The following is an 8,842-nucleotide window of genomic DNA, read 5'->3' as shown; positions in this document are numbered from 1 at the left end:
GCTTGTGTTACCTTTATTTTTATCGGTTTTATACAAATTTATTTATGCTTTTGCAGGAAATAAATAAATAAACCTGAAATACTTGAGGCCAGAAGAGTTCCATATTTTGGATTTTTTTAGAATTTGGAAAAATTTCATATGCATAATGTGTTATTTTGGAGATGGGACCCAAACGTTTACACACAAAATCCTTTTATGTTTCTTTCTACACCTTACACATATAGCATTTTACACAACATTTTCAGTAATTTTGTACATGAACAAAGTCTAAGTACATTGAACTATCAAAAAGCAAAGATATCACTGTCTTATACACCCAGGTGGAAGAGTTTTGATTTTGAAGCATTTCCGATTTCAGATTTCCAGATAAGGGTCAACTAGCAATATATCCTGTTCCCCTCTTTGTAAGATTCACAAACATATATGGAAGCCCAGGATAAGCATGTTGCCTGTACGTTTCCTTTATTCCATATCTGTTCATATACACAAAATATTACTGCCAAGTGTGAGAGAAATCCACATTTGGGATGGATACAGAATTCTGGCTGCAATAACATCATTTGAAAACTGGGGTAAAGAAGGGATCTCACAAATATGGGCCATTCTGCCTGGAATAGATCCCTATTGTACCAGGTTCCTAGGCTGAGGCACATTATACCAAGAATCTGGAGAACTCTGGACAGGTCCAAGGCCAACTCTCAGTAATAAGAAATCTGGGTGGACTCCAGTGGTGTTCCTCTCCCAGCAATGTTGTTTGAATGATCTCTTACTCAATCCTGTGAGGCAGACTATCCCAGGTAATTCTCATACGGGTTTATGATTTAACAAATTTCTAAAACCTTTTAAATAGACTAAGTGGTCTATCTGGACACCAAAGAAGGAAGAGGAAATAAGGCATTTTGACTCTTTAGCTGGCTTCACGCATCCCCATTAGCCAGGGTTCTGGGGGAATCTTGGCTTACTGTTTATGAGCAGAGTGGTGGTGTCCGCTGCCCAATTGCTCTCACTGCAGGTGTCAGCAGTTAAGCAAACCATGGACCTTCCAGCCATCTGAACCTGGCACTCTAGTATTTTGGAAAGGGAGAAAAGCCAGCCTGGTACATTTGGGCATCATTACAATGTAACCACAGATGGAAGTTGTGTTGTTTATTTGCCTGCCCCAGCTCTCAACAGGCTGGGCAAAGAGCAAAAACTAACGCTCTGCCTTGTCTACAAGGAGTCAAACTTTTCAAGAATTCTGGACTGACCATGTTAAAGCATATCACCTAAATATTTCAGTTTTCTATTCCTGATTAATCTCTTCTTTCCCCTTTCCATTTGCTTTTTCCTTTTCCACTTTCCCTCTTTGTCCTCAGTTTACCTCAGTTGCTGCAAACAGCACTCGCAGTGCAAAGTAACTAGCACTCAATTAATTTGTACTGCGGAGGTTGAATCTTACCCTTTCCAGTTAGCTCAGGCAAAAGCAAACTAGTGTATCAGTTGTTCCTAATTAATACCTTTTGCCATGTTGATTTCACTCTCATGTTTATTGGCCACCTCTCATTTTGGCTTTCATCTGCAAAATGTTGTAGGGTATGATAATGTCTGAATGAAACCTGTGTATAGAGTTGTTCCTTTATGACAGTGATGGCAACTGGGAGGGGCAAGTGAACTGGGGCAGCGGGCAGGCAAGCGAGCAAGCAAGCAAGCAAAAGAGATGGGGTGGCCAAACAGACAAGCAAGTGAGCAGAGGGCAAGTGGGCAGGTGAGCAGGGTGGCAAATGGGAGGTGGACAGTAATACGCATGCCATGAGAGAGGGAGCTGCGTGCCCCTTCTGGCATGTGTACCATAGGTTCACCACCACTGCTCTATGCACTCTCAAATAGTCACCTACTAAACACTATGACATCCCTTCTCTTCTCAGAAACAAATTATACTTTTTCATATGTCCATGCACATAGCTGTGCCTAGAAATTCAAATATTTTGCTGTGCTTGGAACCTTGATGTGATTGATTCTGAGCCAAAGCGTGTTGCCATAGTATGCTTCCTTTCAACAGGAGAACTGCTGAGGCCAGGGCCGTAGCCAGAAAAAAAATTCGGGAGGGGTTGAAAATTTTGCGGGGGGTTGAAAATTTTTTTTGGGGGGGGGGGTCTGAAACCTGCCTCCTAGCTCACGCTGAAGCAAAGAGCACAGCAGGGGGCAGAGCATCCTTCAATAGCCTGCAGCTCCGCCCGTCAACCACCTCCACCAAGTCTGGCCTCCTTAATGAGAGCATTCAACACACACACAACTTGGTTGCTTCGCTACATCGGCTATTGCTGCAAGCAATGACAGTGTGAATAAATTGTCAATATTAGCTTGAGATAGTGCTTGCAGTTCTGGAGGGACTCTTAATTTTTTGCATCTCATAGATTAAGCATGGGAATTTGGTTAGCTAGTTAAAATTCATGAGTAAACCAGGTTTTTTTAAAAAAATCTGAAACATTTCGGGAGTGGGGGTTGAACCCCTAAAACCACCCCCTCGCTACAGGCCTGGCTGAGGCATTTGTGAGACAATATGATGGCAAGATCACCGAATGGCAGATAGACTCAATTGTGCTACTGAAAATAAGTATAATACCGAAGTTGCTCAATCTAACATGTTTCTGTTATCAGTAGTAAAACAACTATTGCAGAATAGTGGGTTGTTATTATAATGTCCATAAACTGGAGAAGGGACACTATCTTACCTTTTGTCTCAAGCAGTAACATCTATTATGTTAATACTGTCCCTTCACTAATAGGCACTTAACACCCTTAACATGAATGGTAAGTTTTCTCTGGGGTCAAACCATGCAAAAAACAAAAAACAAAACAAAACATTCTTTCTAACAATGGTTAGAAGTCCTACTATGTACAGTATAAGCATCCCTAGATACCAATTTGTCCATGATAAAAGGAACAACCTCAAACATCAAATTCCAATACAGTGGGACCTCTACTTAAGAGCGTCCCAACTTGAATCAAGACCCATCACTCGGCCCAGTTTTCACATTGACATTAGAGCAGTGTTTTGAGTTAAGAACTAGTGTCAGAGAGAGCACTCGTGCCAGAGTATAGGGCTTTAGGGCTTCAAGGAAGCAGCCTCTGTGACTCATGCTCTTTTCCACTTTGGGAGATTGCTGTCCACTTTGTTCTTGTCTGCTTTGATGAATTTTTGGTTAGTTGATTTTCTGTGGCTTTTATTCTTGGTATGTTTGGATTCATGAAGAGAGAGAGGGAGGGAGGGAGCAAGAGAGGGAAGGATGAAGGCTGGAATTAGTACAGTATGAAGAAAATGATGCTTCTGCCTCTTCATTTTGTGCTTTGTGTTCCTTGCCACAACTTTGTGCTTCTACCATTTTAAAGTTTATCTTCTTCTTTTTAATTGTTCCATGTGAATGTGCATTTATACATTATTTATGATTTCTTTGGGATAAGAGCATTTTGAATTAAGAGCTCAGTCACAGAACAAATTAAAGGTACCACGGTATCTTTGCCTGATGACTGCTTCCATATATCAGCTGATACCAGTCAAGTGGGAATAGATACATCCTGACAGAAAAGGAGAGAATAGCTCAATTCTAAACTTCTCCATACGTTAATAGGATTAGCTTCACCATTTAGCAGAGTGAGGCAGCTGATTTTGGGTATCGTGAAAGGTCATTGTAGGTTTTTCTACATCCAGGGGGAAGTGCTTGTCAGATTTTCAGCCTCTGGACCACAATACCTTGGTTGAACTTGGACATTGTGTATATTGATTTGAGATGCTGGTGGCAGTATTTGCTGCCAGACCACAACAAAAAATCTTGGACTAGTCTGAAACATCAGGAATGTATGAATGAAGATGGGAAGAGACCGGGGATGGGGGGCGGGGAGAGGAGGTAGTAGTGAGGCTCCACTTTCTCCACACATCAGCAGTGTATGTGGCCTATGGGGTCCCTCAGGGCTCAATTCTGTCTCCCATGGTGTTCATCAGTTACATGAAACTGCTGGGAGAGATCATCCAGAGTTTTGTAGTGCAGTGGATGACACTCAACTCTATTACTCATTTCCACCTAATACTAAGGATGCCATCCTGCCCCTAAACCAGTACCTGTCATCAGTCATGGACTGAATGAGGACTAGTAAGTTGAAATTAAATCCAGACAAGACTGAGGTACTCCTGGTCAGTCAGAAGGCGAACCAAGGTGTGGGGTTACAGCCTGTGTTGGATGGGATCACACTCCCCCTGAAGACACAGGTTCGCAGTCTGGGGGTGCTCCTGGACTCATTGCTGACCCTGGAACCCCACAATGCCTTGGGACACCAGATCTGGCCATGACAGCCCACGTCTTATTCACATACCGCCTGGACTACTACAACGCTCTCTGCGTGGGGCTGCCTTTGAAGATAGTTCGAAAGCTTTAATTTTTTTTTTCAAGATGGCGCGGGAGCAGCACCTCCTTTGTCCGCTCCCAAAGGGGATTTAAAATCTTCCCCTCGATCCCCCCGTTGGACCCCTCCCCGCCACACCGAGCCCCCTTCAGGGACTTGGGGAGTCCCAGGGAAGCTCTTAATAAGGGGGCCAGCAGCGACGGCTCGAATTTCGCTGCCTCCACCGCGGCGCGGGCGCGAGTCCTTACCTCCAGCCGGCATCTTGGAGGAGGGGAGAGAAGCGAAGTCCATCCATCGGGCCTGCTGGGGCCCGCCGCCTTTGAGCGCCCCTCTCCCGTTGCTTTGGGGGAGGGGAGACAGGTAAGGCCCCTTCTATCAGGCCTCCTGGGGCCCCGCCACCACCGAGCGTCCCCCTCCCGCTGCTTTTGGGGAGGGGAGAGAAGGAAGGCCCCCTCCATCGGGCCTCCTGGGCCCCCGCCGCCGCCGAGCGCCCCCCTCCCGCTGCCTTTGGGGAGGGGTGAGAAGCAAGGCCCCCTCCATCGGGCCTCCAGGGCCCCGCCGCCGCCGAGCGCCCCCCTCCCGCTGCCTTTGGGGAGGGGTGAGAAGCAAGGCCCCCTCCATCGGGCCTCCAGGGCCCCGCCGCCGCCGGGCGCCCCCCTCCCGCTGCCTTTGGGGAGGGGTGAGAAGCAAGGCCCCCTCCATCGGGCCTCCAGGGCCCCCGCCGCCGCCGAGCGCCCCCCTCCCGCTGCCTTTGGGGAGGGGTGAGAAGCAAGGCCCCCTCCATCGGGCCTCCAGAGCCCTCGCCGCCGACGAGCGCCCCCCTCCCGCTGCCTTTGGGGAGGGGAGAGAAGGAAGGCCCCCTCCATCGGGCCTCTAGGGCCCCCGCCGCCGCCGAGCGCCCCCCTCCCGCTGCCTTTGGGGAGGGGAGAGAAGGAAGGCCCCCTCCATCGGGCCTCTAGGGCCCCGCCGCCGCCGAGCGCCCCCCTCCCGCTGCCTTTGGGGAGGGGAGAGAAGGAAGGCCCCTCCATCGGGCCTCCAGGGCCCTCGCCGCCGCTGAGCACCCCCCTCCCGCTGCCTTTGGGGAGGGGAGAGAAGCAAGGCCCCCTCCATCGGGCCTCCAGGGCCCTCGCCGCCGCCGAGCGCCCCCCTCCCGCTGCCTTTGGGGAGGGGAGAGAAGGAAGGCCCCCTCCATCGGGCCTCTAGGGCCCCCGCCGCCGCCGAGCGCCCCCCTCCCGCTGCCTTTGGGGAGGGGAGAGAAGGAAGGCCCCCTCCATCGGGCCTCTAGGGCCCTGCCGCCGCCGAGCGCCCCCCTCCCGCTGCCTTTGGGGAGGGGAGAGAAGGAAGGCCCCTCCATCGGGCCTCCAGGGCCCTCGCCGCCGCCGAGAGCCCCCCTCCCGCTGCCTTTGGGGAGGGGAGAGAAGCAAGGCCCCCTCCATCGGGCCTCCAGGGCCCCCGCCGCTGCCGAGCGCCCCCTCCCGCTGCCTTTGGGGAGGGGTGAGAAGCAAGGCCCCCTCCATCGGGCCTCCAGGGCCCCCGCCGCCGCCAAGCGCACCCCTCCCGCTGCCTTTGGGGAGGGGGAGAAGGAAGCCCCCCCCCCATCGGGCCTCCTGGGCCCCCGCCGCCGCCGAGCGCCCCCCTCCCGCTGCCTTTGGGGAGGGGGAGAAGGAAGGCCCCCTCCATCGGGCCTCCTGGGCCCCGCTGCTGCCGGGCGCCCATCCTGCTGCCTTGGGAAAGGGAGAGAAGCAATGCTGTTTTGAGCATTTTGCATCGGAGGGAACTGCTGTTGTCGCCATCTGACCCTTTTCTGTTTGGTTTATTTTATTTTATCTTATTTTATTTTCCCACTTTCTCTTTTGCTAGTTAACTCTAGTATTTGTTATAGTATAGCTTGGCTGTATGTTTTATGTTACATGCTGTATGTTCCGACTGCTGAGAGTGTGATAGGAGATACATAGGATTTGATTGATGAGGATAGGATTGCGGGGGTGGATCAGGTGAAGAGGCCCAGGAGATCGCATGAGACTGCTTGTGACAAGAAGCATTCATATAGGAAGGTGTGGTTGGTAGCTGAGTGTGTTTAGACTAGCGGTTGTGATAAAAAGAGTCGTATAGGAAGTGTGGATGATTGTTGGGTGTGTTTAGTCTAGTGAGTGAGAGTGCAGATGTAGTGTTGGATAGTTGAGTGAATTGTGGGAAAGAGAGAAGTGTGTGGGCTCTTGGAGTGCCTGGGAGTGGCTGACTGTGCCGGAAGTTGTATGTGAATGTAAGCTGGTGGGAGTGTTTAGATACGAGTGCTGTGTGAGCTACCTTTTAGACATAGGAATGGGTGAAGCAGAACCCCATGCGAAGAATGATCTTTTGCAAAGCGCTCTGTCTTAAAGAAATGGGGCATTACCATTAGGAGGGTAGTTGTGGACCCCCAGATACGCCCCTTATTTGCCTCCAGGGTTCCTTCTCGCCATACGCCATCAGGTCCCCGTGTGAACACCACAATTAGCTCCCCGGTTAGGGCCTCCCCCTCCCCCCCTCCTGGTTCATACCATTTTGAGACTCCATCTGCCTCGGTCGCCCCCGCTCAACCAGCCACACTCCTTCGCTCGAGAACACTCCCCTTATTCAGCCCACTCAGCTCCCTTGATGTTTCATTATCTACCTCATCATCAGAAACATCCTTACCTAACGCCCAAGGGAGATTATTCCCCAGCCCGACTTCTTCCTCTGAGAGCTGACTAGTCATAGATCCTGCCCACGTGGGGGGGGGGGGGAGGGTTCCAGAGGAAGGGGGTGCCATCCAAGTCGTGTGGGGGAGGAGAATAGCGGGTCACCAACATCCCAGGGAGAAGCGCAACAGAGTTCTTGCGACCCTGGAGAAGGTAGGTAGTGGTAGGCTCCATGGCAGCCCCCTTGGCCTTAAGGTCCTGCTGATTAATGCCAGATCCGTTAATGGTAAGACCACGGCCATCCAGGACTTGATCATGGATGAGAGGGCGGATCTGGCATGCATCACCGAGACCTGGTTGGATGAGCTGGGGGGAGTAAATCTCACTCAGTTGTGTCCACCTGGTTTCGGAGTGCATCAGCAGGCCAGACAAGGGGGGCGGGGAGGAGGGGTCACAGTAGTCTTTCGGCAATCCATCGCCGTGATCAGATGCGCTGTTCCGCAGGCTTCGGGGTTCGAGTGTGTCCACTTGAAAGTGGGGAGCCGTGACAGTGTGGGGTTCCTGCTGGTGTACCGCCCACCCCGCGACCCAGTAGTTTCCCTGTCTGAGCTAGCGGAGGTGGTCTCTAATTCGGCCTTGGTCTCCCAGCGCCTGGTGGTGCTGGGAGACTTTAACATCCACGCCGAGACCACCCTTTCTGGTGCAGCTCAGGATTTTATGGCCACCATGACGACCATAGGGCTGTCACAAATAATATCTGGTCCCACTCATCAAGCTGGACATACGCTTGACCTTGTTTTTGTGTCGGACAACGAAATGATTAGAGTGGAAGATCAAAACATCCTTCCGGTGTCATGGTCTGATCATTATCTGATCAGTTTTAGACTTGCTGCGACTCTCAACCTCCGCAGGGGTGGAGGACAGATTAAACTGGTCCGCCCTAAGAGACTGATGGATCCGGATGGATTCCTGAGGAATCTTGGGGCTCTTCCTGCCTTGGAGCCTGGCGATTCCATCGACGCCTTGGTGTCTCTCTATAATGGGGAGATGTCCAGGGCGTTAGATGTGATCGCACCCGAACGCCCCATCTCGTTGCGTCGTGACAGGCCATCTCCCTGGTTCACTGGGGAGCTGACCGTGATGAAGCATGCGAGAAGGGGGCTGGAGCGCAAATGGAGGAAATCTTGGGTCGTGTCTGATCGAGCACGGGCTAAAGCCTCTCTTAAGGCATACTCCGTGGCTATTCGGGTGGCCAGGAAATCATTCACGACCACCCGGATAGCGTCTGCAGCAAATAGATCATCGGAGCTGTTTCGGGTCGTGGGGGAACTCCTCCACCCACCTGCGGTGGAGGAGGTCACTGATGACCCAGCAGCTCGGTGTCGCGATTTCGCACACTACTTTGCAGGCAAAGTCGCCCAGATACGCCTTGAGCTCGACTCCAATTTCATCGCAGTGCCAGAAGAGGTGACGGAGACATCTGCTTGTCCAACCTTGTGGGATTCTTTTAGGCTTGTTCTTCCTGAAACCGTGGAGGAGATTCTTAGGGCTGTGAGAGCGACCACCTCACCCCTAGACCCGTGCCCATCTTGGCTCATTAAATCAGCCAGGGAGGGGCTGGTTGATTGGTTTGTATTGATTATCAACGCATCGTTGGAGCAAGGGATTTTTCCATCTAACTTGAAACAGGCTGTGGTTCGTCCACTCCTCAAGAAGGCTTCCCTTGACTCCACGGTGCTGAGTAACTACAGGCCAATTTCCAACCTCCCTTTTTTGGGTAAGGTGCTGGAGCGGGTGGTCGCCTC

Source organism: Anolis sagrei, chromosome 3, assembly GCF_037176765.1.
Source record: "Anolis sagrei isolate rAnoSag1 chromosome 3, rAnoSag1.mat, whole genome shotgun sequence".
NCBI classification, from domain to species: domain Eukaryota; kingdom Metazoa; phylum Chordata; class Lepidosauria; order Squamata; family Dactyloidae; genus Anolis; species Anolis sagrei.
Note: the sequence above shows the minus strand (reverse complement) of the source record.